The sequence below is a fragment of the Acanthochromis polyacanthus genome, chromosome 10 (assembly GCF_021347895.1).
Source record: "Acanthochromis polyacanthus isolate Apoly-LR-REF ecotype Palm Island chromosome 10, KAUST_Apoly_ChrSc, whole genome shotgun sequence".
Classification (NCBI taxonomy): Eukaryota; Metazoa; Chordata; class Actinopteri; family Pomacentridae; genus Acanthochromis; species Acanthochromis polyacanthus.
This window is the reverse complement of record NC_067122.1, coordinates 23,175,443-23,201,889: the sequence shown is the minus strand read 5'-3', so window position 1 is coordinate 23,201,889 and position 26,447 is coordinate 23,175,443. Positions and strand designations below refer to the sequence as shown.

The window sequence follows — 26,447 nt, the reverse complement described above, 5'->3', positions numbered from 1 at the left end:
GTTTCACGTGTGCTTTACTACAACGCGATGCTCATTTTGTAATTCCTGGTCCCATTTCAAATGAAATAGATCATAAAGCATGATCTGTAGTAAGTTGGGCCTGCCTTGTCATTGGCAATTCGATTTCCTATCGACGTATTTTAGGGGCTGTCATATTCTCCTGAGTCATCACATTTGGTTTCAAAAAAACCAAGATGACAGAGGCTAAATTTTCTGCCTTCAGAACAGTAGGTCGCAAATCAAGTGTTTTTGTATACAGTCTATGCTGAAAATCCTTGACAGGAAACTTGTGTTTTCATCTATTTTATTGCTAAAGATTTGACTTCTGAACTTAAGTAACTTTTTTGTTTGTTTTTTTGTTTTTGATTTTGGCATGGTATCAATGTATGCCAATGACAAAACGGAATATAAAGTATGTCAAAATACAATTATGAAAAAAGTACAGAATGTCCATTAACTGAAATTCAAGATCAAGATGGTCATTTAGTAGTTTTTTTTTTTTTTTTAGGTATATGTATTTTAGTGTTGCATGAGAGAGAGAAAAATTGAAGCTAATGAGTAAAATTAATTATTAATGTCTGATCAACTGAAGTTTGCAGAAGGGGAAATGTGTCCATGAAATCCCAGCCAAGTCAAACTCTGCAGACACAGACAGAGAAACTCTGAGACAAACTGGGGTGAAATTAACATATTCAGCTTCTGAGCGAGCTGGCAGAGGCAAAAACATATGAAAACAATATGATCAGATGCTGATTGAAGCACAGATTGTGACAGCTTTAGATGACACACCAAAGCTGACACAACACATTATATGTCAACAAGCCTGGCAGTACTCATCCCACTGCAGAGCAGAGAAGCTTACAGGTGCAAATATTAGACCTGAGGCAATTTTCACCTTGTGATGAATGCTAGTCTGGATTGAAGGCATATTCATGAATAATATATAATCGTTTAAAAAGCGGCTCTATAGCAACATAGCATGTGATGCCACTGCTACTCTTTTTGGCTTCATTGTCTTTTGAAATTTAGAATTAATCCCATTGTGTTTCCTGAAAAAAAGAAGGCAAAAACCTGCAGATCAGCAGCTGTGATTGTACAAGAATGCCGGATGAAACTGCTTGAGCCAAAATTAGATGGAACATTCTTCTGTGTATTTCTGCAGCAAATGCTAAAAGCTGATTACAGTTTACTGATTCAAATCCAAACTTGATATACACATATCCCAACAGGCTTTTGCATGAATATTGTCTTATTTTGACTTTTCCGTTTTTTTCGTCAGTGCATTATTCATTTTCTATATTTGTTGCACTGTGTGTTGTCAGCAAATTTCTTCGGAAACCGATGCGCTCTGAAATATAATTTTACAGAGCCCATGTTTACTGCATTCCCAAGAGGAATGATAGGCCATTAGCAAAGGATTTGTCTAAATCCAGACTTTTCACCTTGGAGTTGCTGGAAGAAAATGTGCTGGGCAAAGCACAATTTATCACTGTTGTGCTTCCACCACAAAGATACTTCATCATCAACATTGAGATTATAAGCCAACATGTCCTTTCCTGTGTTTCTGTTGGTTCTTTTGTTTGTGCTCCGTTTGAATACAAATTCACGGGAAGAAAGGGTGATGCATTACAACCTGTGGGTTTGCTGCTTCACAACATTTCAGTAACACACCTGTGATAAATCTGTTTTAGTCGGAGGAAACTCTTGGAGACTTTAATCATGGCTGGTGTCTCCTGGCAGGTGGTCTAAGTGCCCTTCATTACAGGCCGATCCTTCTCCAGAGAATGTACTCCACTGCTCGCTGAAGACCGGGCCGCCCACATTACCTGCAGACCATTAATTAACCAGATGAGAGCTTCATCTCAGCATTGGCCCTCCGCTGTGCAAACTACAATCAGTTAGAGACTGTAAAATTCCCGGACGAAGATCGATGGTGATTCTGTTTATGTATATAAATCAACCTAAAAGACATCCAGCCAGACATTCGGCATCATCTAATGTCAGGAGGAAGAAGCTATTATAAAAGGATGACCCTAATTCCTGCATGACTCACTCAGTGTCTCGGTATGTGTGATTTCTGGTTATATTTGCTGTGCAATATACCCAGGCCAAATGTCCTCAACAAAAATAAGGTCAAAACTACAAAGTGTTGATAATTTTCTTGAACCCTGTAGCAGATGGTGCTTTCCAGTCACAAAGGTCCACCTTGGGTACAATCTGCTTGACTGAACATGTGCTTTTGTTGTTTAGGGTGTGAATATTTTCAATAAAGTTTATTTCTTAGTCTTGATTGTGTGGAAAAAATAGAAAGTCAGAATTCAACAACATGGAAAGGGCATTTCCCAGCATCAATATTTTGTACTGCACTCGCAAAATGCTACAAGTCACCAATGGAAACACAGCTTCAGCCACCTGGAGTTAAATAAAAACAATCTCTGGGCATGTATGAAGGATGACAACTCCTCAGAGCTCACCAGAGAGGGATACTGTCAGTGATAAAAAAAAAAACAAGGAGGCAGAAAGATTTGCGAGAATGAGGGACAGGAGGATGCTGCTAAAAGGTCAAGTCACATCACTGTATATATTTTCAATATGTGGCTGACTGTGCTCCACTCTGCTGCATTTTTCGATATCTGGTGTTTCATAGGCTACACAGGATTCCCTGTTATTTTTTTTTCTCCTGGATTGGATTCAGTCCAACAGCTACAGGATGAAAAGCATCATTGCTAGGTTGTTTCATATTCAGTCCACTGTTCGTGATGAAACAGGTTTGTCACCGATGCTGCATTCTTCGAAAAAAGTGTTTTTGTGTTTGTGCTTGGTTATTGTAATAAAGGCAGGTCACATATTGCTTGCACACTTGTATTTTGTTGTCTTTGTTGTGTGGGCTGATGTGGTTTGTATTGTGTAGGCTATACGGCTGTGGTGCTGCACCAACATGAATGCCAAACTGTGAGGTATACTCATTTGCTTTCTATCCTCGGTTGCCTGCCACACTAGTTTAGTCTGCTTTGCTTTTCTTATCCTCCACCTGATTGAGGTTTCAGCAAATTATTGGTAAAATATGAGGCACTGACCAATGACTCTGCAATTGCCAGTGAGCAGGCGTGCTGTTTAAATGTCAGCAGGTCACTGTCTAATGATAAATCCATGGCACTGTCCGTGGTGCTGAAATAGCACACCTCACTGTAATCTGCATTTCTCTCCAGTCCGCCCTTCTGTCTTCTGTAAGTTTACCCTTGGCTCTGTCTTTACAAGTCAGTTTCACACCATACTATGTCATAGCTACGTTTATTCTCAGCGCAAAACATCTTATTTTTCACAAAAAGTAAAACTGTGAGATGCTTTTTTAAAGGGTATTCCTTGGCAGGGACTCATCACCATGGCAATGTAAAAAACAACCACAGCTTTGTGTTTAGCATTTGCAGAGGTGTACTGTAAGCCAAACCATGGTATTAAAGCCATGGTTTTAAACCTATCCAGGTAATTTTGGAGCCTAAACTTATGAAGTGTTTTTGACTAAACAAAAAACAGTTTAAAAGTATTGAAAATGCAACAGAAGAGATCTGGTCTACTAGTAACAACGATGGTGTTTGTAGGATCCACGGCATGTGTATTTTATTCTTTTTATGTACAAAATGAAAGAAACTGACAAGTTGTGTGACATGAATCTTACTTTTCACATTTAACAAAAGTGATGTCAAGTCTTGAAAGCAGGAATTGGGTTAAAGCTGCTGTTAGGCTCACTCTTAAAATGTGGCTTAAAAAGATGTGGAACATATTCACAATTTTTCAAGTCTGGCTTTACAAAACTCAGGAGCACATAGATAACTATATATACAGGACTCCAAGAAATTCACACTCCAGTGTTCACCTAAAATTAATATGGGGCTTGATCATTCTGTGGTTATCTCTCAAAAACATACATTCCTGTTAGTACAGAACTACTTTGTGTTTCACTGTAAGGGAACTTTATGGGAGACACAAATGATATAATGCATAATACTGTAACTTCGGAAGATACTCTCCTCATCTGACTAATTCAGATTGATTAAGCGTCTCATACTGCCTCAGATTAATTTCGGAATGTATTTTTTTAACGTAATGAGGGCAGAGGATTTTGTGCATCATCACTCACACTGAAAGCGCTTTAGGAGAGGATTTCCTAATAGACTGTACAAACAGAAGGAATGACTACAAAACCTGTTTCAGTGTTCATTTGGTCACCTGACTGTTGTAGTAGCTGTCGCCACTTGAAAAATCCATCTGTTAATATAGTGTAGATGTCGGGATATTCAGCTTTTCAACCGTCTTTTCAGACACATATTCAGCATATTTGTTAGTAGCCAAATATATACACAGGTTTGTTTGTTTTTTTTTTGGTCAAAGAAAAATCATTTTAATATGACTTTATTTGTATACAATAAAAATCCTCAGGATATATTGAAGCTCTCTGGGAGGGAACTGTGTTCTTAATATTTTCGAGTCTCTCTCTCTGTGTGTGTGTGTGTGTGTGTGTGTGTGTGTGTGTGTGTGTGTGTGTGTGTGTGTGTGTGTGTGTGTGTGTGTGTGTGTGTGTGTGTGTGTGTGTGTGTGTGTGTGTGTGTGTGTGTGTGTGTGTGTGTGTGTGTGTGTGTGTGTGTGTGTGTATTTGTATTATTGCAGTATTGCAGAAAAAATGGCATTCTTAAAGGTAAATGCTTTTAACTTGGGACCTCTAAGAATAATGTTTAGGTTATTGCTCTGCACTGATGTCACATTGCTCTTTTTTCTCTGCGTTTTCTCTTCTTTGTAACTTAAGAATCTGTCATCAAAGTTAGCCAAACTGAATTTGCAGAAAATATAGAAGTCTAATAGTATGAGATTGTATAAAGCACTCGAAACAACCTGCAACAATCAATAATGCATCCCATAAAAATCATCTCTGATACACAAACAGGATTTACAAAGTGGTTACATAAATCAGTTATAAGATACTGTGCTCAGAGTTATCGTTTGGCAGAAGAAAGCAAAACACCACTGATCTTTCAGCTTAAATTAGTCATTCATGCATGGCAGAGTGCTATTTACGTGACAGCGTGTTCTGCATAATACCACATTTAGAATGTCCAATTACATTAAATGTTCATATTGGACTGCGTCCTTCTCTTGGGGTTATAAAAATTTAGATGTGGGAAGGGTGGGGGCTTATAAGCATTCAGTAAAGCCACTTCTCTATTTTCCTCAAAGAGTCTGAATCCATTAAAAATTTAAATTAGTCTTCTCTGAAGAGAATGAATGTACCCCCACACAATCATGGTGTCGGTGAAGCTTTTGTGTAACTGTGTGTGTGTGTGTTTGTGTGTGTGCGCATCCGTAAGCACACGAGGTGGGTTGGGAAGAGTGTCTCTTACAGTAATAACTCCTCGTGGGCTGCTCTGACTGTGTGTACTCATGCATGAGTGCACAGGCGCGTGCACACACAGTATGCAGTGTGCATGCTAACAGACCTGTGGGCTGAAAACTACATCCCCCGAAAACAGTCTGCGGATGAAAATAAACCCTGTCTGTGTGGTTTTCAGAACGGTTCCGTTACGCACGCAATCAGCGTGATTCAAACAGAATCTGACATAGTTCGGCTACAAATCTGAGCTTTTTGCTGGAGTCGTGGCTCATGTTTGTACATAGATATGCTGTGTTTACAGCAGAGTCTAGCAGGGCTTTATGCAGGAAAGCATCCTAATCTGCAGGGGAATTACACCGTCTGCCTTGACTAAGTTAGCAGAATATTAAATCCACATTCTCACCCTCTCTGCACCTTAAAGTACGAATGCATAAGTGTTCATACATTTGAATATAATTAGAGCATTTTAAAGGTCATGGCAGTTTGTCTTTTTTAAACAATTGACAGAGACAAATAGATATGGAAAGAGGGGAATGGGCTACAATTCTGCTTCATAAAAATTACATAATTGCTGTTGGATCATGTTTTCGATTAACAAAATCAAGAAATGTTGTAATTTATGTACTTAGCAAGTTGCAGAAATGTTGATGGCAAATGTGTCATAGCTTGCTTTCTATTATCCATTTGTAGTGACAACAGAGTTATAAAACTTTGTTGGGCACTCACAATGAAACATTATGTCCGGTTCAAGAAAGAAAAAGTCCACAATTACTTCAGCCACAATGTGTTTAATAACATTTATCCAAAACCCCTGGCTGTGTTGTGCTTAATAGATCCACCACTGACCTCGATCACCTCCCAGGGACTTTCACCTGAGACACGTACACTTCACACAACTGACAAAGGCAACTGAATATCATTGTTGGCATCTATTTAATTATGTCTACTAAGGCTGTGAATTATGTGTAAAAAATAGATACTGGAGCAGTGACTATTATTTATGCAGTTTCTATACTCTCATGTACAGACGGTGCTGTAGTTTTCATCATATCAAAGTAATTCTCATACAGACTTCTTACAAAAACACTCTAATGCAGTGGATGCAATACAATAAAGCGTTGTAGTTTTGTAGTTTCCCCTGTGATCTCTTTGTGTTGATTTTAAAGAAATATTCTTAAATAATCGTGACCATTTTCACATTAAACTCACACACACACACACACCTGTAAGCACCGATCGTGTGTCAAAGTGTCTCATTTTCACACCTTTGAAGTGAAGCCCTGTTTTATGAGGAAAGGTTTTATCTTTGCTTTGCACTGCTTCGGGAAGGGAGCAGCGCACACATCAAAGAACCTCCCAAATCTCCACAGAAAGACAATAACAGAAGTTTGAGAGGAATCCTCAGACTTATTTACTCCAACAAATCATATGCGCCATGAGAGATCCCCCTAAGTTTTCCATTTCATTAGTGGCATTCCTTTGAGACAACAATGTGCCGACGGTGGAGGAAACAATTTTTCAGAGTTGTGCTCTGTTGACAGCATTGGAATGATTCTGGTTTTGTCTTATTATATGGCGCTCTTTAAATGTGAGAGTAATGAGTATAATTATTTCATCAGTTAGAGGACACACTGAGCCAGGTATTGAATGAATCCAATTTGAATTATTTCATTTGGAACTAATTGCAGCAGCACCGGAGTAAATGTAGTTATTATAGATGCTGTTGTAATAACATTTTATGAAGGTGTCAGTGTCAGAGTGGGGATGGGGAGGCAAACATTTCAGCATGCTGCACCACTAAACCCAAAACAGGGCACGGTTTTTTTTACTTAACATCATCCACTCACTTATGGACGCCCCAAGGAACTCCAAAACCCATGAACAGGTTATCTTTTAAAAATCACCAAGAACACACCATCTGTCAGCCAAAAACTGTAAAAACAAACAAACAAACAAAAAATCACTTATCTACAGTGCCATGAAAAAAATATTTGCCCCTTCTCAAATTCTTATTTTTCTGAATATTTCTCCCACCTAAATGTTTAAAACCATCAAACAAGTTCAAATATTAGAAAAGATAACCAAAGTAAATATAAAATGCAGTTTTAAAATGATGATTTAATGTTTTAACGGGAAAAAGCTATCCAAACCTACATGGCCCTCTGTGAAAAAGTAATTGCCCCCCTTGTTAAATCATGAATTAACTGTGGCTAATCACATTTTTTTGGAAAGCGAGTTCAATTTCACTGATCACACCCAAGCCTGATTACCTCCAGACCTGTTCAATCAAGAAATTACTTAAATAGAACCTGTCTGACAAAATGAAATTGGCCAAAAGTCCTCAACAAGCTGCAAAAAAGTGCCGCGATCTAAAGAAATTCAAGAACAGATGAGAAATAAGGCAGTGGACATCTATCAGTCTGGAAAGGGTTACAAAGCTATTTCTAAAGCTTCAGGACTCCAGTGAATCACGGTGAGAGACATTATCGACAAATGGAGAAACCATGGAACAGTGGTGAACCTTCACTACCAAAATTACCCCAAGAGCACAGCGGTGACTCATCCAGGAGGTCACAAAGGAACCCACGACAGCATCTAAAGAACTGCAGGCCTCCCTGGCCTCAGTTAAGTCCAGTGATCATGACTCAACAATAAGGAAGAGACGAAGCAAAAATGGATCCATGCCAGAGTTCCAAATCCAAAACCACTCCTGACCAAAAAAAAACATAAAGCCTCGTATTACTTTTGCAAACAAACATCTGAATGATCCCCATGACTTTTTGGAGAATATTCTGTGGGCTGACGAATGAAAGTTTTATTTTTTGGAAGGTGTGCGTCTCGTTACATCTGCCGCAAAAGTCAACATGGTGGTGGTAGTGTGATGGTCTGGAGCTGCTTTGCTGCTTCAGGACCTGGACGACTTCCTGTGATTGATGGAACCATGAATTCTGCTCTCTGACAGAAAATCCTGAAGGAGGATGTTGGGTTATCAGTTCATGACGTCAAGGTAAAGTGCATTTGAGTTTTGCAGCAGGACAACAATCCAAAACACGCCAGCAAGCCGACTTCTGAATGGCTTTAAAAAAAAACAAAATTAAGGTTTTGGAAAGGCCTAGTCAAAGTCAGACTTGAATCCGATTGAAATGCTGTGGCATGTCCTTAAAACGACTGATTGAAAAACCCTCAAGTGTTGCTCAGTTACCCTCTTAAGACCTGAGCTTTGGTTGGCCTTGCATTTAAGATTTCTCCTAGTTAGTTGGGATAAGGAGTAACCAATAAATATAATAACCGGACAATATCTAATATCAGATTATTATATTTAGTTATATTTAAAGTATATTATTATAATATTTATATTGCCATTATTATTGTTGTTATTATATTTATTATATTTATTATTATCATTATTATGAACAATACGCTCTTTTTGAAAAAAATAAGAAGATGTCTACATGTGTGGACACCAGGTCCCAGGAGGGTAAAGCAATTCTGCAAAGAAGAGTGGGCCAAAATGTGAAAGACTCATTGCCAAATATATACTCACACGCAAAAGAAACGCAAGTTTCTTTTACCCGATGAAAAATTAAATTTGGTTTCCCAAATCAAAAATGCATTTGGTACTTTGTGGTGCATGGTGTGTTCTTAACATTTTCTGTTGCGTTTTGTAAGGTTGGTGTGAAAACGGAAAACGGAAAACGAATCGTCGCAATACACCAATGCATTGATGATGTGGACATGATTCACACTTTGCACGTGCAATTGAATATGCACGATTTATCGACACCTTCAGTGGGTATAAATTTCATTCAAGATCATAGGCATTTCACTTGCTGTTTAACTATGCCACGCTTAAACCAAATTGAGAGGAACCAAGCCATCGGACGTCTGCAAGCTGGAGAGTCTGTCCGCTTCGGGGAAGGTCATCGGTGCTCTGTGTGGTGTTGTATCGACGCTGGAGATGGTAAATGGTGGTGATGTTGACATTAAAGTGACGGGCAATGTCTCGGACAGACTCTCCAGCTTGCAGACGTCCGATGGCTTGGTTCCTCTCAATTTGGTTTAAGCGTGGCATAGTTAAACAGCAAGTGAAATGCCTATGATCTTGAATGAAATTTATACCCACTGAAGGTGTCGATAAATCGTGCATATTCAATTGCACGTGCAAAGTGTGAATCATGTCCACATCATCAATGCATTGGTGTATTGCGACGATTCGTTTTCCGTTTTCGGTTTCTATCAAAAAAACCCCGAAAAGTTAGACATTTACGATTCCAACAGTAAAGCTTTTACTTACTCAGCTCCAACCAACAATCACATGACAAAAACTCAAGGATTGAACTGCAGACTGTGCTTCCATAGAGCAGATAGGAGATAAGTGTGGCAACAAATAGAAAATTCAAGTGGCAAAATATCTACAGTATGTAGAGCTGCACTTTTTTCCTTTTCTACTAATGGTAACACCCAGAAAATGTCGTACATGTTGAATCCAAATTTTTTCAATTTCTTCTCTCAAATAAGTAAAGACTCAACGTTTTAAAAATGATTGATGACATTTTAACTGTCATATACTGCCTATAAAACATTTAGACTTTTTTCTACATTCTCTACTTCTAGCCATTGTTTTACAGTTTCCCTGGAGGTGTAGGCTTTATGTTGTAGTGAAAAATTAGCCCACGGTGAGTCAAAGTGTTGCAGGAGCAAAAACAATGCCCAGAAACCGCTTGTGGTGTCGAAGGTTAATGCACCTGATAAAGCTTTTTATGAGCTCATTTGTGTGCAAAAAACAGACACAGAAAACCATTTCATTGTATATTAAAAACACCGTGGTGATGCTGGACAGAACATGGTTTTTGTTACCAAGCAGTGCAACACAGTTACTGTAAACACACACATCTGAAAACAATTCGTCCAAAAGAAGTATGTAGGTCTGGCTGCAGTCTTGATAAATCACATACAGAGCAGTAATATAATAAATCAAGTGTATTTTTGCAATATAATGCAAACTACGTGCTGACTTCCTTCAAGCGATTTAAAAAAACAGATTTTTCTTCTTGCATTTTTAAAAAAAAATACTCTGCTTTGTTATGAGTGCTATGTTTGGTTCGTTTCTGCTTCTTGACTTTTAACTGCTGCTTATTACAATGCACTTTAGACAAGGTTACACTTTTGATTGATCGTATTTGAATTTAATATTATTAATCTATTATATCTATTGTTATCCATTTTATTTGTAATATTGATAGAAAATGAGCATCACTGAGCACATAAAGGGATGAATCATTTCTGCACGACAGAGGAAAACTGTACGGTCCTCTGTTCTTGAGTCTTCATTTCCGGCCTCCATTTTGTGACACCAGCACTGTTGTTAAATGAGTTTGTTGTTGCCGTACAGCTCAGTCCTGAGAACAGTAACAAGCGATACCTTTGCCCAATTGCTCTGCACCAAAATCATTGAAGTGCTCCCATTGGATTCAAAACATGAGTGACAAATGACACGGAGCTGCTGTTCAGTGACATTTCTGTGAATAAGTGGTTCAGTTTTGTCTATAAGCAACAGATAGAAATATTAAAAATAGAGTAACTATCTGCTAGGAGACTCTCTCTCTGCTCATGCTTGATGCTGTTTATGTAACAGATTCAGTATCTGTTTGATCTGGTGAACACAGATCTCCATCTTGTACACAATCAAAAGCCTTGCAGTCTAAACCAGACAGAAAATCTTGTGTTTTCCCTCAGACTTCAAAAAATTTATTAAAAGTGGCGCCTTGTGAGTCAAGCAGCGGGGCCACTGAAGGCTGTGATTTAGAGACATCGGAAAGAGCTGCACTCGGTGCCGACGCGGTGGTTCCACTTCACAGAGCCATGTCTGCTTTAAGAGTGATGCAGTTTCATTCCCAGCAGCTTGTTAGCAAATGCCCCACATTCAGCGCTGATCGTTATTAGCAATATCGTCCTCAGAGCTGCACCTGCGACACAATTAAAACACCAGAGGCTTGAGCCATTCCTAAAGTCAGCCGAGGTTGTTGTGTGTTGGATGACAGTGAAAGGCTATTCATGCAATCATACTGTTTTTTAAACTTCACCTTAAAAATGCTTGAAATGAGCTGTCAGAATCTACTTTCTGGCACTTGTAGGAGGTTGTTTTCTCCTCTGCAGGGGAAAAATAAAGATCATCAATCATCTTCTGCTCCTGTGCATCAGTTTTGTTTTTTTTTTGTCTCCGTTTTTCTGACTTATGGCATATATTGCTTTATAAAATTCTTTTCATTTTCTGCATATTACTGGAGGACAGATTGTTAGCTCCTCTGTCCAAACTGTAAATATAGTGAACACTCGGATAATTCTAACAGAGACAGTGCTGGTAAAGGATTTCTGAAGGTACTGCTAAAGCCTATTTATGTATCTTGGTTGTGCTTGTTGATGTTTGTTTCCTAAATGCACACTTAACATGAGCTAAGAAGAATCTGTGTTAAGGTCCATAGTACTATTTGATACTGAAAAGGGTAAAACTGCTACTATTTAAAGATTGTAAGAATAATATTGTTTTGCAGTGTCCTAGAGCTATTTCAACATTTGGACGTCATGAAAGCCAGATTTCATGAAGAGGAAAGCAACACAACAGAGAAGGAGAGAGGTGGGAGATCAGGGTGATGCAGAGTGAACGTGAGCGAGTAAGAGAAGTCCATTAAATTCTGTTGAAATATTAAGGAAATATTTCTGTCTGTTTTCAAATATGTCTCCCGTTTCTTTGCCGAAAGACCTACTGTACTGAAAGATTTAGTCCATTCTGGATTTCCGCACATGTGGACATGGGTTGTGGAGTACAAGAAAATCTCCTGATGGTTTTTTGGTTTGGTCTACCTCACTGTTCTGCTCATTTCCCTCTTTTCTCTGTGCATATAACTGTCCCCTCTTGCTATTATTCTAAAAACTCTCTTCACCTGTGAAATTGATTTTTCCTCCTTTTTTCAAGGCAGACAAATCTATAGGACGAATAAAATCAGAGTTTTTTTTTCATTTGACAAATGAAATGTACTGAGAAGCAAACGTAATGAGATGATAACCTCAGAAGAATTGGGATGCCGATTGAACCTGCAGAAAACACTGCAGCCATCTGTTTTATTCGTTACAGCTGCAGAATAACTTGTGCTGATGCAAAGAAGGTGAATTAAATGGGGAATTTTGTGATTCTCTACCATGAAATGTTCTGGATATTTTAAAGCAGGCTGTGGCTCGCCGTGGGTGCCAGAGAGGGGAACATGATACCACTGTTAATAAAGTAATTATGGCCCTCGGCTATGTTTGTACCCTGTGTAACAAATAAACTCATCAACGTGATTCCAGCGGTAATGATTGTGCTTTTACTTTGTGCACGCATGTGTGTTTCTGAGTAAAGCATGCAAAGCTATAATTGTGTGAGAGAGAATGCAGATATTCTCCCCAAAGACCGCACACATGTCCCAAAAGATTTTTAAGCCCCAGCTTTTTCATCACACAAACATTGCTGTACTACCTACGGATGTGAAGCCTCCGTTTTCGGCCGAAGTGCTTTTTCAGTTGCAGTGAGACTTTTCTCCTTGAGCCATTTCCCGCTGCACATGGTAACGGTTAAAGTGGAATGCTACAACATGCGTAGCTCCAACATGAACGAAAAGTAGAGGGTAGGAGAGAAGCTCAGAGAGACTGAAGTGCAAGGATTAGCGTTATTATCAGCCATGTTAGAAGTGTCACAAAATGACGTAGTTAAGTTCAAGTGATAATCCTCAAGCATTTTCTGTAACATGAAAGGATCAAGGAGGACGTAAGGTGACGCTGTCATACAGTTTGTGCAGAGGGGAGTTCAGGGTGGATGGATGAGTCAGCAAAGCAATCAACAAGGTAGACAACAGCTCATTTTCTATTTCACACAGTCAATAATGGCCACAGTCAAAGTGGGAATCTTTAACATCTTCATGTTTAAGGTCTTGTGTTTTAAGATGCATAAAATGACTGCTTTAGATTAGAATTTGTGGATGATAAGGTTTTCCCTTAAAAAATGAAAGAAAAATCTGTTAGAAATGTTTAAAGTTCTATGTATGTCTGACAGAAGAAGAAGATCCAGAATGTATAAATATGATTTTTTTTTTTTTTAGGTTTTTCCATAATACAGGATGTCTCCTGTATCACTGAAAGTCCATTCTCAGTGTTTTTGTGCAGCCCAGGCTTCACATTTTCACATCCCACTTGTGTAAGTTGTCGGCTGACTTTCTCGCGCAACATTTTGCCTTACTCATTACTGTGCAAATGCTGTGATGACAGATAAAATGGTTATCACTGTGATAACTTTTCAGAGCTGTAAAAATGTTGGCATCTGATAAGCCTTCGCACTCAGGGATGTGTTACTCAAACTGTATCTCCTGGATCATATTTCATGTGTCATCAGTACCTGAAGCAATGTCTCCCAGAGCTGTTTTTGGTCTGAATGCAGGCGAATCCACAGCTATGCTGCGAGAGTGTTCGAAAGCTATAACTTGCTTTAAGCTAAACGCTAATGTCAAAGTGTACACTTGTGTGAGGAAAAGATTCTGGATCCACTGTCTCACTTATTGAGCCAGAGAGCTGATCATTGCACTCACATATGTTACAATCCAGTGTTCAAAGTCTGGTTTTATTTTTTCATTAGCTGCAAATGTTTTTATCTTTTTTTCCCAGTTGATAGTTTGGGATCCGGGCCAAGTTAAGTAACGACTTCACACTGCACTGCTCTTCTGCGGAGCACTAGCGGGATTCTCAGAAATGTGCTGGCACAAAAGACCAATTAATATGCATGTTGTTACTCAGATATTTATCGCCCCAGTAACACTGCCAGTTTATTACTGTGGTTGTTTTCTCTCTCTCTCTCTCTGTCTGTCGTATGCATCTGAGTTCTGGCTCCCAGCTTTACGAGATTGGTCCTGGGATGCAGCAGCAGAAACAGCTGGTTGTCAGGGGTGACCACAAGAGAGAACGAGCAGGCATGACAATCATAGAGAGAGAGAGAGAGAGAGAGAGAGAGAGAGAGATTTATTGTACTGTCCTGCAGAACTGAAGCTGCTCAGGGAGAATTGAATCTATCTATCTATCTATCTCCATCTCTCTATCTCTCTATCTCTCTATCTATCTTCTATCGGCTGCTTATTTGGTCGATTCTTTTGAAATACAAAAGGTTTCCATGGGAACTAAATATAATTGTTGGATCAGTGTTAGGATTCAGCCTTTGTTTGTCAGATTTGACAGAAAACTATTCTCTCTGTAACCACCAGCTTTCAGCAAAACTGTGTTTCATTAATATGGCACGGCCCCTCATCCCCACCCTCTAGCCGTGTATGAGTGTTGATCATATTCTGGCCTGAACAAGTCACTCAAAGGTAAAAATGTTGCATAACCAATGGTATACACAATACAATGAGAAAAAAAGGTGCTCACTTTCCCTTTCACTTGAATACGGTCTGATATAAAGTCTGTATATGTCAGTGCTCAACTGGTTTCTATGCAGAAGTCATAGTTACTGTTTCCGATATTCTGTTCTTCTCATGTATGTAGCTGAATAGAGAGGACAAAAACATGAGAAATGTCTGTCCACATGCATGTATTTCAGTAAAATGCCACCTTCAAGTGAGACTTCAGTGCCATTAAGTTATACTCTACGTGATAAAGTGACCACTGGGTGTGTGTTTTTGTTATTATCTGGCAAATTAGACATCTGACAGATCAAGACACTTCATTAGTCTGATGCAACAAAACTATGAATTCAATTTAACCACAAACATGAGTGCTCATTGACTTGTAACTATGCTGTTAAATGCAGCATAAATAGAGATATTAAAAGATAAGTCGAATAGTAAAAACCGTATACGAAAACCTCAGATGTCTTGTCTCTGAGGAGAGCAAAACGAATTTTACCGATTCTACTGACAACTGTTGCCTTTGTAGCCAAATCCTGAAGATGCATGTTAGTGAAATCAAAGCAGCGGTATCTTTGAAAAACACATGAAAGATACCATTACATTGATGCACAGATCGTCTGTACTATGAATAGACAGTGTAGTTTTTCCTGACATGACTCCGTGACTACATGTTTGATCTGTGGATTTGGCGTGTTGTTAAGCATAGACAGAGATGTGATTGTATCGCAGATTGCAGGAAGGAATAAAGGATTGTCTTGTTTTGTTTACTTTAAAAATTCGATCAGTGTAAACATGTCACCCATACGCTTCAGGAGACCGGGGTTGCACAGACAGTATGTGCATTATCAGTTCATTGGTGTTTTGGCCTTTCCATCAGATTGGATCATAATACAGCATAAAATATCACCAGGCTTATCCTTAAACTCCACTCCACATCATGTGTTTTCGATCCTGCAAGGGCAGAAATCACTTTTCCCTTCAATGCTGAAGACGGAGATCAGTGCTTAGGTTTAAAAATCGACTCCAGCAGGGTAAAGCGTTTTGTGTGAGTGCACCGATTCATGTGCATCTCTGAGAGTGCTCACGTGTCTTGCAGCAGAGCCATCCACTTGTGCTTAACTACCAAGCGTAAAGTGTTTGTGTGTCTGAAATAATGCGTGTTGTTTCCCCATCATTTAAATGCCCTCTACTGTAATTGGTGTAATCTGTAGGTTTTTATCTAGTGCCAGGTCTGTTCTCATGCTGTGCTTTTTATGTGTCTCTGCAGAGCTGCCAACCTGTGCCAACTGGTTCTCCTCACATGTACATCAGACCCTCGCCTCTTTGATGCTGATTGGATTTTGAAAGCATGTCCAGGCTGGGTGTTTTGTCTGCGGCAGTCCTGTTATTCAAGACGTCTCAGTGAGCCATGTGATGAAGAGCTTGGTAAGTTTTGTGCGCTTGGGCGATGGCTGCATCACAAGTTGTGTTAATTTGTTTTACCCTACAACCTTGGGGCTGTTCTGCTCTCTCTAATGACTAAGCAGAAGTTGACAGTGAAGATAAAACAGCAGCTGCGACTGAAAATACAATATACAACCAGATCACAGAAAACGATTCACAGCTATAACATGCTTTTGATTGTGTTTTATACATACGGAAATCTCAGAATATCAATAATTCATCAAAACATTGGAGTTTCTGAAGCGAATCTTGTCTGATGATTTGTTCTCTCCGCCAGCAATGCTTGTGTGTGTATTTACAACCATGAAAGCTCTCACAATCAACCTACACATGCATTTTCTGCAAAAAAAAGAACACCTAATCAGCCTCGGACATGCACTCCATCAAACCCGAGCCTAACCAGTGTCGAGTTGAGTGACATTTAGATAGATGCTGCAATATGGCTTTCAAAATCAACCTCTAAATCAGCCACCATCCATTCCGAAACACGCTGTATAATGGAAAATATTGATATTTTTTGGCATATGTTGAATGCACTGCCTCCAGAATTAATCATGGCACTGAAGAGAGTGCTCTCTCTTCGTCTGACTGCTGGGCCTGCCTCACTGCTCTCATTCTCTTCATTTGCCCCTGTCCGGTGTCTCTATAACTTGCCCAGCCACATGATGAGATCAGAGAAGCCTGGTCATCTAAGTAATGGATTTCTATCTGTTGATTCCTCCTGGGTCCACGGCCCTGCATTCAGTGATGTATGCTCCATGCAACGGCACCGGACAGCTCATCTCTCTCGGCCACAGGCACCTCTGCATAAGCACATTCACCCAGAGCCAATCTGTGAAATGCACTTTGGGGCTGCTGCTACCCCGGTCACAGACATCCACGGAGAAAGAAAAGCACCGTAACCATTTTAAAGTCATGTAATGGATATTAGTGGAAATTTGTGGGGAAAGATCCTCCACTGGCTGAGGTTGTAAACTGACCTTTTCGCTTGTCTGCAGGGGCAGCCGCTGAAAAGTCTCGATGCTGCAACACCAACATTTCATCTTTAGTAATGACTGTTAATACTCATTTTCACTTTCACCTCAGTCCCTCAGGTTTCTCCCCCAACTTTCACCCTCCTTGGCTTGATTTAACACCACATTCACACCTATGGACTCTTCCTGCTCTCCAACTTCAGTAAGCACCATTTCTTCAAACTCCTCCTTTCCTCATCATGAGCACTTTCAGCTACACACCATGAAACACAGCCTGTAGACTTTAATTGAAAAACTGGCCAAATGTGGAGTGTTGGATGAATATATGAATTACAAATCAAGCAGCGAGGAAAAACAAAGCCAAATGGTCCCCCCCCCTCCAAAAAAAAACAAAACAGCACAAGCCCAAAGGATATGGCACTTGCATAAATTATACGAAATGCCATGGACTTTTAGTCACTCTGCTGTCTCGCTTCTCTTTTTCCCTCTTTCCTGCTGCCTCCCTGTTGTACCCTCTTCATTCCCACTGACATTCCCCAGACGTCTGATGGATATCAGACCATGTCCTCCAGGAGACATATTCCATTATTATGCTGCCACAGCGCTCATCCACAGACCTATCTCCACTCTAATCAATGACCATGCAGCACAGCAGGCATGCAGAAGCAAGACACACACAGCAAAACCCTCAGTGAATAATCAAACCAATAGTTGAACACAGATGGAAATCAAAGAAATTAAGTAATCTATATCTCGGACGGCACATAGCTGATTCCGTCACATCTGCACAAATCAATATAGACGGAGATCCAACAGAGCAGCTCCAGCTGTGCTGCCTCTTACCTGCGTTACTCTGTGGTGGTCCTCCTCTCAAGCTGTGCTTGTTGAAGACCCTCGGTCTACACAGTAATGCCCTCCTATATGGGCATGCATCTGTGGGGCAGATCAGAGCTCTGCTGTCTCTCTGTCAGCGTGGAGAAGAGGAGGGATCAAGGATCAGAGAGTCCTCCCAGCCGGCAGCCCCATCTAGCGCATCTCCTTGTGTCTCCTGCTCTCCTGGGTCATTCCAGCCAGCCCCTCAGCAACCGCAGAGCCAGGGAGCGAGCGTTCGGGGGGGATGGGAGGTGCTTAGAGGACTGAGACGGACATGGAACGGCGAGCAAAGCACCTCCTCCTCCTACATGTCTGATTGCAGCCAGTGGACATGCTACAGCTGGAGTCTCTGCTTCCACCTCCTGTTTTCTCCCTGTGCATGAGTGTGTGTGAGTGTGTGCGTTTTTGTGTGTTTGCGCATCAGTACTGGCTCCTCTCTGTATCTGTTCCCTCGCTGTTCATGCTGCCAGTGGCTGCTGAGGCAGTGTGAGAGAGGGAGAGAGAGGGAGAGAGAGGGAGAGGGAAACGTGTGTGGGAGCAGGGGAGGGACCATGGCAAGGGAGACTATGGGAAAGGCTGGTTACCATCCTGCTTCATGTGTTGGTATCAATCAGTCAGGGATGTGTGGCTAAGTTAATGAGTCATTCATACCTGTGTATGTCTTTGTGTGTGTGACACACAAAAAGAGGGAAACTGACAAAGGACAGACAGATGCACCGCTTGCAGAGCATGCATGCTACTATGTTATGCTTTTCTTGCATGTTTACTGTGCAAACATGTTTACGTATGTCCTGTTCTGACGAGCATGTCTGAAATTACTGAGAACTTAACGGTGCACGCACAGCTGAACATACAAATCAGAAGCATCGAAATGGCAGGTGAGCATCTCCTCAGGCTATCAGTATATCAACAGCCCTGAGAATCTACAGCCTTAGCAGGCTACCTGCCTCCCTGAATGCCCAGAGGGATGATATATCACACCTCAACACTCTGGGGAGAGGAGAGGAGAGAAGAGAAGAGGAGAGGACTAAAGGAAAGCCCCTGCAGTGAAACATCCCTCCAAAAAAGAACCGAAATGCAGGAGAGCCATTTGATTAGAGAGAGAAATAGGAAGGGAAAGGAGAGAAAATGAGACAGACAAGAGGTGAAATGCTGAGGCTCAGTTTCACTGACAGTGCACTGTGTTTTGTTCTCTAAGCATGCTGTCTGTTGTGCTTTGACTGCCTCAAGAATTAAAGAGAGAGGCAGGAGGGGATAAAATGAAGAAGAATGAAGATCTGGAGATAGGAGGGAAAGCCTTTGAAATCGACAAAGAGAAATTGCACGAGAGAAAGGGAAAAATGCACGCTCTGAAACATTTTTCCTTCTGATAAAAAGGAGGGACATTTACACAGCTCAGGAGGAGCATACTAAACAACCTCTTCATCTTTTTCTTTTTTCTGTCTTAGATAAATCCCTCCATATCTTTGCATTTTCCTTAGCTATGCTTTTGTCCTCCATGCAGCTTGAAACCAGGATTCACGCAGAAATAACTGAGAAAAACCGTGCTTATCCTGGTTAACTTGACAGAAAACAATACCAACAATATCTCAGCATCTCTGCAAACTGAAAATGTCTCGACAAAAAATCATGCGTAACACAAAGGGCGCAATTCTAGCTCCTGAGGTCAAGGAGCTGACCTCTTTATTCAGAGGAATATGACACTTATGATATTTTTGCTGAAAAAATTATGTTCAAACACTCAGCCTTTATATGCAGACACTTTCTAAGAAGATCAAGTGTCCAAATGTGTTGAAAAAGTCGACTATTTCCTTTGGATGTACTTACTTTTCCACATGACTATACTTGTGAGCAGTGGAAAGACTCTCCTGGCAGGATGTTCAGCCTGCAGACAAGCTTACCTGCAGCATTATGTGACTGGACTGAGAGGATGGTCTAATTGTGACGCCCCACATGGACTCACTTCTGGCTTTATTTGGTAACCACTTCCCTTTATGCATTGCAGTTCTTTTTACGTCCTTTGTTTGTTTGTTGTCCTGCCACCCTTGTTCAGTTTTCCAGTCAGTCACCTCTGTATATGCACAGCTGTTCACTACTCGGTTTACAGATTGTCTTCGCAGTCTCTGCAGTCAGACCTTCCAGTCTTTCTTGTTGATTTGTTGTGCATGACCATTGCATTTTTCTGACTCTGTTCCCGTGTAAGTTTTGTTTCATTGTGTGAACATTTGGCTTGTTTTTCTGCCTTTTTGGCTGCACTCTGCCTGTATTTTTTTTGTCTCGCTGACTGCCAGTAGTGTATGAACTCAACCTTGCTCTGTAAACTTTGGATTTTGAACTTTAACGTGCTGATCATTGCACTGAAGTCATTCTCCGGTTGTCACTCCACTGCTCTGCACCGTAAATCTCTATATCAACTTTCTGTCTGATCCTTGCTTGAACCTGCTCTGCTCCAGAAACACTGAGTTTCCCAGATTCAAGTTCATGACCGATCACAGCGCACAACAACATATTTTATCGAGCACTGTAGCCAATTCAACAGATTAAAAAGACTTGAGAGAGAAATCATGGGTGTGAAGAAACTGATTGGAAACAGCTTAAAATTTACTCACAATCAGCCCATTGTAATTCATGCCAGAGCAGAGCTTAAACTTGCCTTGAAGAAATTCAGGCCCGATTCTTCAAGGGAAACAGTTCTGCACTGACCTGGGGTCTGCTTTTGAAAGCAATTCCTGACGCTTGGCTGTGTTAATCTAACTCGGTAATCTACTGTTAAATCAGGCTTTAAGAGTGAGCTGAGGCAGTGATTGAGGCAATCTTGTGGAGAAGAATCGGCCTCATGGCGTGTGTGTAGGGGTAATTATGCATGAGGAAGATGGTTAGTACTGCGTTGGATGTTGGCAGAGGACTAACAGATGGTAATTCCCTCTCGGTCCTGCACTCCTGGCCGACCTCTGGATTACAAATTTGCTGATATCTATACATTTGCACACATATAGTACCGACTGCCACATATACAGATGTGTTCCGGCAGTCAAAAAAATCCAGTTTAAATGTGCATTTTACCCCAATGCTGCACTTTTATTTTTAGCAGCTGAAAGAGAAATACAAAAATCCAGCAACCCTGAGCAGGATTACAGAAGGTGGAAGGACATTTAGGCTTTTGAAAAATTCCTTTTGCATTGGTCTTCTTTCAGTATTACAATAAATGCCCGTGAAGTCTGCCGTAAGCGATGTTAGCCATCAGTAAAGGTGAATCAGTCTTACGTTATAGTAAGGCACCAGTTCTGCAGTCGCAACTAATAATAAAGTCATTAATATTGGTGGAATGTTTTGTCACTTTATAGCAAGTGTTAGCAAATTTATATCTTCTTAAAATAAATTTTATGTCTAGCCTATGAAACAGAATCCACTACTTCATCATTTTCTACAGTCTGTCTGCATCTGATGGCCCATTTTGGTATTTCTTCAACAATGAAATTGGCTTTGTCCATGGGTGTGGAATTTCTGTACTCAGCTCTGCCCACGCGAGGCATCCAAAACATTTAGCTGGACTTTTGTTGGGAGTTGGGCCTTGGACAATCAATACCAGAAAAAACTTTTTAAAAGTAAATGTTTTCGTCATATACTCTCCACCCAGTAGATGCACATGTAATGTGAAAGTGGTTAAAACGTAAACAGCAGTAAATCAGTCTGCACTGATGTATAAATCAGAATCGGCGATTGATATATCCGTCATCCACATCTGCAAATACTGCATGAGCACCTCGTTCAATTTCTATAAATCTCTGCAACCATCTGAAAGGATCAGGCCATGTTTTATTGATAAATCTGCTGAGAGGTGCCACGCCAGAGTGCAGCGCCATTACACACTGCGTTTACCTTGATTAAGTCACAGGCAAATGACAAGGCTGCTACAAAATAACAATGCACTCCTCTGCACACCTCACAGTGGTGGGTTATAACTCAGTATGCTGCCTGTTCCTGAGGGCAATGTAGGATTAAAGGGGGTCATCAATCCTGGGTGCTGTTGCCTTCTTTCAGACTTTCTTTTAAACAAGAGTGGCATTTCATGCTTTGTCCCTCTAAGATGGAGTGCAGGACTTTTGCATGCAAATGAACGTCCTTTACGTTCCAACCCGTACCAGATAAGTTCACACATTGCTGATTAAGCCTATCAGCTCCAGGTAAATCTCTGTGCTTGGAGTCTTTTACTAATCAAGGAAAGGTCAAGGCAACTAATTTACAAGGACACAGGAAAAGACAACGACGGTGCCAAGAGAACCCAAGTGCATTTGCATTAGGTTATTTAATCATGCGATGCGTTGCTGATGGGAGTTTGCAATAGATGGTGCGTCACTGCAAAGAACTGCGGGACCACATTATCTCTAGTGTTATCTAGAGTTATTCATTGCCTCAGTATATAGAGAATTTAACCAGCTCGAACATGGCTTCTACATTTTGGCCGTTTCACTTAGTGTTGAACCTTCGTAAGCAGAAAAGACTGCAACTGCAACACCTGTATTTTACAGTATACCGCCAGTGAATAATTAGCAATGATTGTTTTGCTGAAGAAAGGAGAAAATGTAGCAATGGAGATGGAGTAGGTTATTGCAAAGATATAATGGAGACTATGGTGGAAAAGCCTAGAAAGCATCCAAGAAGTGTTCCAGATAACAAAGAAACTCTGCATTCAGAAGAGGGATTACAGGATCAAAGACAAGGAACACGTCAAAAGCACATGACAACAGTGTGGCAACAGTTCCACACTGCAAATGCTGTTGAGATATGCATTGTAATATGACGTGACCAACGTGATACAGTAGTGTTATTACTAAACTACCTCAGACTGATGGGATCATGTCTGCAATCTTTAAATTAGTCAGGTAAATTTGCAACCTTAATCTCGTAAAGCCCCGTGGATAAACATCTGTTGCTTTTAATGTGACTTATTTTATAGCTCTTTACATCTACTCATTTCCAGTTTTTCAGGGCCTGACAGGCAGCCGTTTTAGCAGGACACGCACCCCTGTGTTATACATAAAGATACAGCACTTAACAGAGTAGATCAGACTGGCCTGGCTTACCTGAAACACCCAGAAACATAGGTGTGCCCTACACTAAAGCCATTTTCGGGCAGCAAAGTATTTGGTTGTGTAACTTTGTGAGTAACTGCCACAGTGTCCAAAAGCTTGTATAGACTGCAGGTTCATTAGCGCTCACTGGGACTCTGTACTGTACATGGCACAAACAAGCTGAGATGATGAATCAGATGATGACATATCAACCACACAGTTACACAGTTACAGTCAGATGGCTAAAAAAGACACACATTCAGGCACTGCATTGATTAAATTGATAAAGACAGAAGTGATGAAAATAATATTCATCTTGACAGTGTCAGTCCATCAGGAGGAACAGTTCGCCAATTTTTTGTCATCGTCTGTGGAGGTTCTGTTGTGACTTTGTAATGGTTGATTGGTTTGGACACGTCACAACATTCAACATCTTCATGTCTGTTGATGAATGTCAGTAAAACCATTGCACTACTTCCAACGACAAGGCTGATGAACTGTGGGATACATTATGCTCCGACACACTGCTTCACATCATATTAAGGCGAGTGTGCATCAGGCGTGGGTTAATTGTACTGCGTGTTGCCATTTTTCCATCATGGAGCTTCCTGGTCTCCCTGTAGGTTCATCAGTGTGCACTTAAGGTGGCTATCAGGAGAGACTCCACAATTTAATTTCACGCCAAGCTAGCAATTTCCTCAGAATGAGTACAGCTGCAGGAGAGAAAAATGTAGAAGACTGAAAAATAAACGACTCAACGAGAATTTGCATTTCAGTGAACTGACTAAAGGAGCGACAGAGCCATGACTGACTGTTTTCTCTGCTATGTTTTCAACTTCACTGTCTGAAAAGAATCTCACTTTCAACATCTGCTGTGTAATCTTTGACAGCCCTGCCCTTCTGTCATGTAGCCACAGCTCCTGCAAAGATTCTCTGAAGAGCTGCTGAAGAGAGAAACAAACACCTGAGTGTCCACTTGTAAGAAGAGCTTTCCAAAAAATAACCACTTTTTAAGCTGGCAGCGAGGGCTTGCTACAGGATAGAGATCAGAGAGCTGCAGTCTGGACCATCAATAACCACATATGCAGAGATTTTTAAACACACTCTGAGTGCAGATCCAAACCCGTCAATGAAGCTGTGCAGAATCACAAAAAGCAGCTCCAGAGATCACTGAAACTCTTAAAGAACAAAGTGTAACTTGGTAAGACAGCTAAAGTCAAGTTCGATGATCTCAATCTTGTGCTTCTACAAGTGGAAAGAATCCAGCATCACCCTCTGCAGAATGATCCCCAGCTGCTCCCAGGAGCACTACATGTAGCCAAACACCTGGGCAACATCTGGAACAAACAGAGGTGGAACTTAACTAAGCATATTTACCATAAGTGTATTTAAGAGCAATTTTTAGGTACTTTAAAATTTACATTTTATGCCAATTTATGCTTCCACTGCAATACATTTCAAAGGGAAATATTTCCATTTCTACTCTGGTACATTTATTTGACAGTTTTAGTTACTTTAACAGGGAAAATTCTACGCAGAATACCACATTTTAAAAATACAGCACATTGTTAAAGGTGAAATCCGTGATATTAAATGTTTTTAGCTAAATAGTAATTCTTCTCTCCATACTTCTGACATGGTTTTATTTAAATTCATGTTCAGCTGATACAATATCTCACCAAAAATCAAAGACTAGAGAAAATGTCCCTTGTTTTTCCTCTTTCCTTTACCATTAATCATCTGATGCCCCCTCAGATTTATCTGCTGTCCCCATTTAAAAAACTGTAAAATAAAAAAGTTCAAACTAGCTCCACATGCAGCAGCTGTAACAGCTGCATGCTGCTGACACACTGATGCTTCAGCATTAATAACATGATAATGTCACATACAGTAAGATAAGATAAGATAAACTTTATTGGTCTATCACTGGGGAAATTCACATGTTACAGCAGCTGGATACAGATAAGGCAGAAAAGAAGTACAAGAATTACAAAAAGTACAACAGGGCTATAAAAAAGAAAAGGACATAATAATCAAAAAACAACAATATACCAGGCATGATGAATCTACATGTGGATATGTATATAATGACATAGTGAGCTTTACATATGGATAAGTACAGTTATGATATGGTGACTTCACATATGGATATGTGCACATATGAAATGATGAATTTACATATATACAGGTATGACATGGAGGATAATGTACCCACAATTCTGTTATTGCAGTCAAAAAAACGAACAAACAAAAACGTTATTGGTGAAACACATGAAGAAGACTTGTTTTTTTTGACTGGAGGAGATGTAAAGGGAGTTTTCAAACATCAGTCAGAGGTGCAAAACCAGTATTTTAACTTTGATTTGCTGCTAATATTTATTATACGTGTGGACTTACAACAGTTTTTACCTTGCTGCATTTTTACTTTCACTTAAATAATCAATTTTGAACACTTTTTCCACTAGTGGGAAAAAGATAAAAAGACGGCCTCCCAAACCTCAGAGATTCTGGACTCAAAATGCTGCTGTTCCTCATTTCAGATGTGAAGAAGAGACAGCAGCCTCCTGGAAGCCCTGAGCACCACAAAGATTAAATCTGCTGCTTCTCTGTAACAGTGGAATGGAGCACATAAATGCGGTTAGTAAAAGTGGAGGTTCTTGATCTTTTTAGATGTGAAGACCGGCAGCTACACAGGGATGAGTGGGAGTCATGTCGCAATTGCATGTCAGCCCCATGTTCCAGCCAAACGTCTATTTTCAGCCATTATTGTTGACATGTGCGTTTGTTATGCGCTTTATTTCATTATTCAGTTGTTGAAAGAGTAAATTCATCAGCAGTCCTGTAAATGTGCCAATATCTTCTGTATCTGTTATTGGAGTGCTTGTGCTCAATAGAAGTACTAAGTGGTGGAGGAGCCATGCCAATTAGGAACCTGAACATTTGACAGGTGTCACTGTATTTCATTAGATTTTCCCAACCAAACATGTCATATTTGCCAAGAATGCTGCAGTGAGGGAAGTGTTTGGTATTCTGCCCAACATTCTGAGAATCTGCTTGCACAGAGAAGTGCTGAACCTGTTGGAATACAAATGGGGCATTTCTTTTATATGTAGTTTTGCTGTTCTCGTTTTAGCAAATTCTTTGTGTACTTAAGGATCAGCCAGGTTGTGCTGGACTATTAAAATTACTTTTTTAACTGGTTTGAGAATAAGAATAATACATTTTATTTGTATAGAGCTTTTGAAAACACTCAAAGACACTTTACGTAGAAGTCATC

The 26,447-nt window shown here is 40.3% G+C and overlaps 1 protein-coding gene across 5 annotated transcripts in view; it reads right to left on the bottom strand.

Moving 5' to 3' along the window:
- Nucleotides 1-18,598, bottom strand: part of frmpd3 (FERM and PDZ domain containing 3) — an 88,237-nt gene extending 69,639 nt beyond the window's left edge. For 2 of the 5 annotated variants that reach the window (XM_051954594.1, XM_051954595.1), the window contains exon 1: nucleotides 18,069-18,598. The gene's annotated coding sequence lies outside the window, so the exon portion shown is untranslated. The remainder of the gene's footprint in view (nucleotides 1-18,068) is intronic. The other 3 variants (XM_022192135.2, XM_051954592.1, XM_051954593.1) reach the window with 2 other exon arrangements.
- Between the last annotated feature and the right edge of the window lie 7,849 nt (nucleotides 18,599-26,447).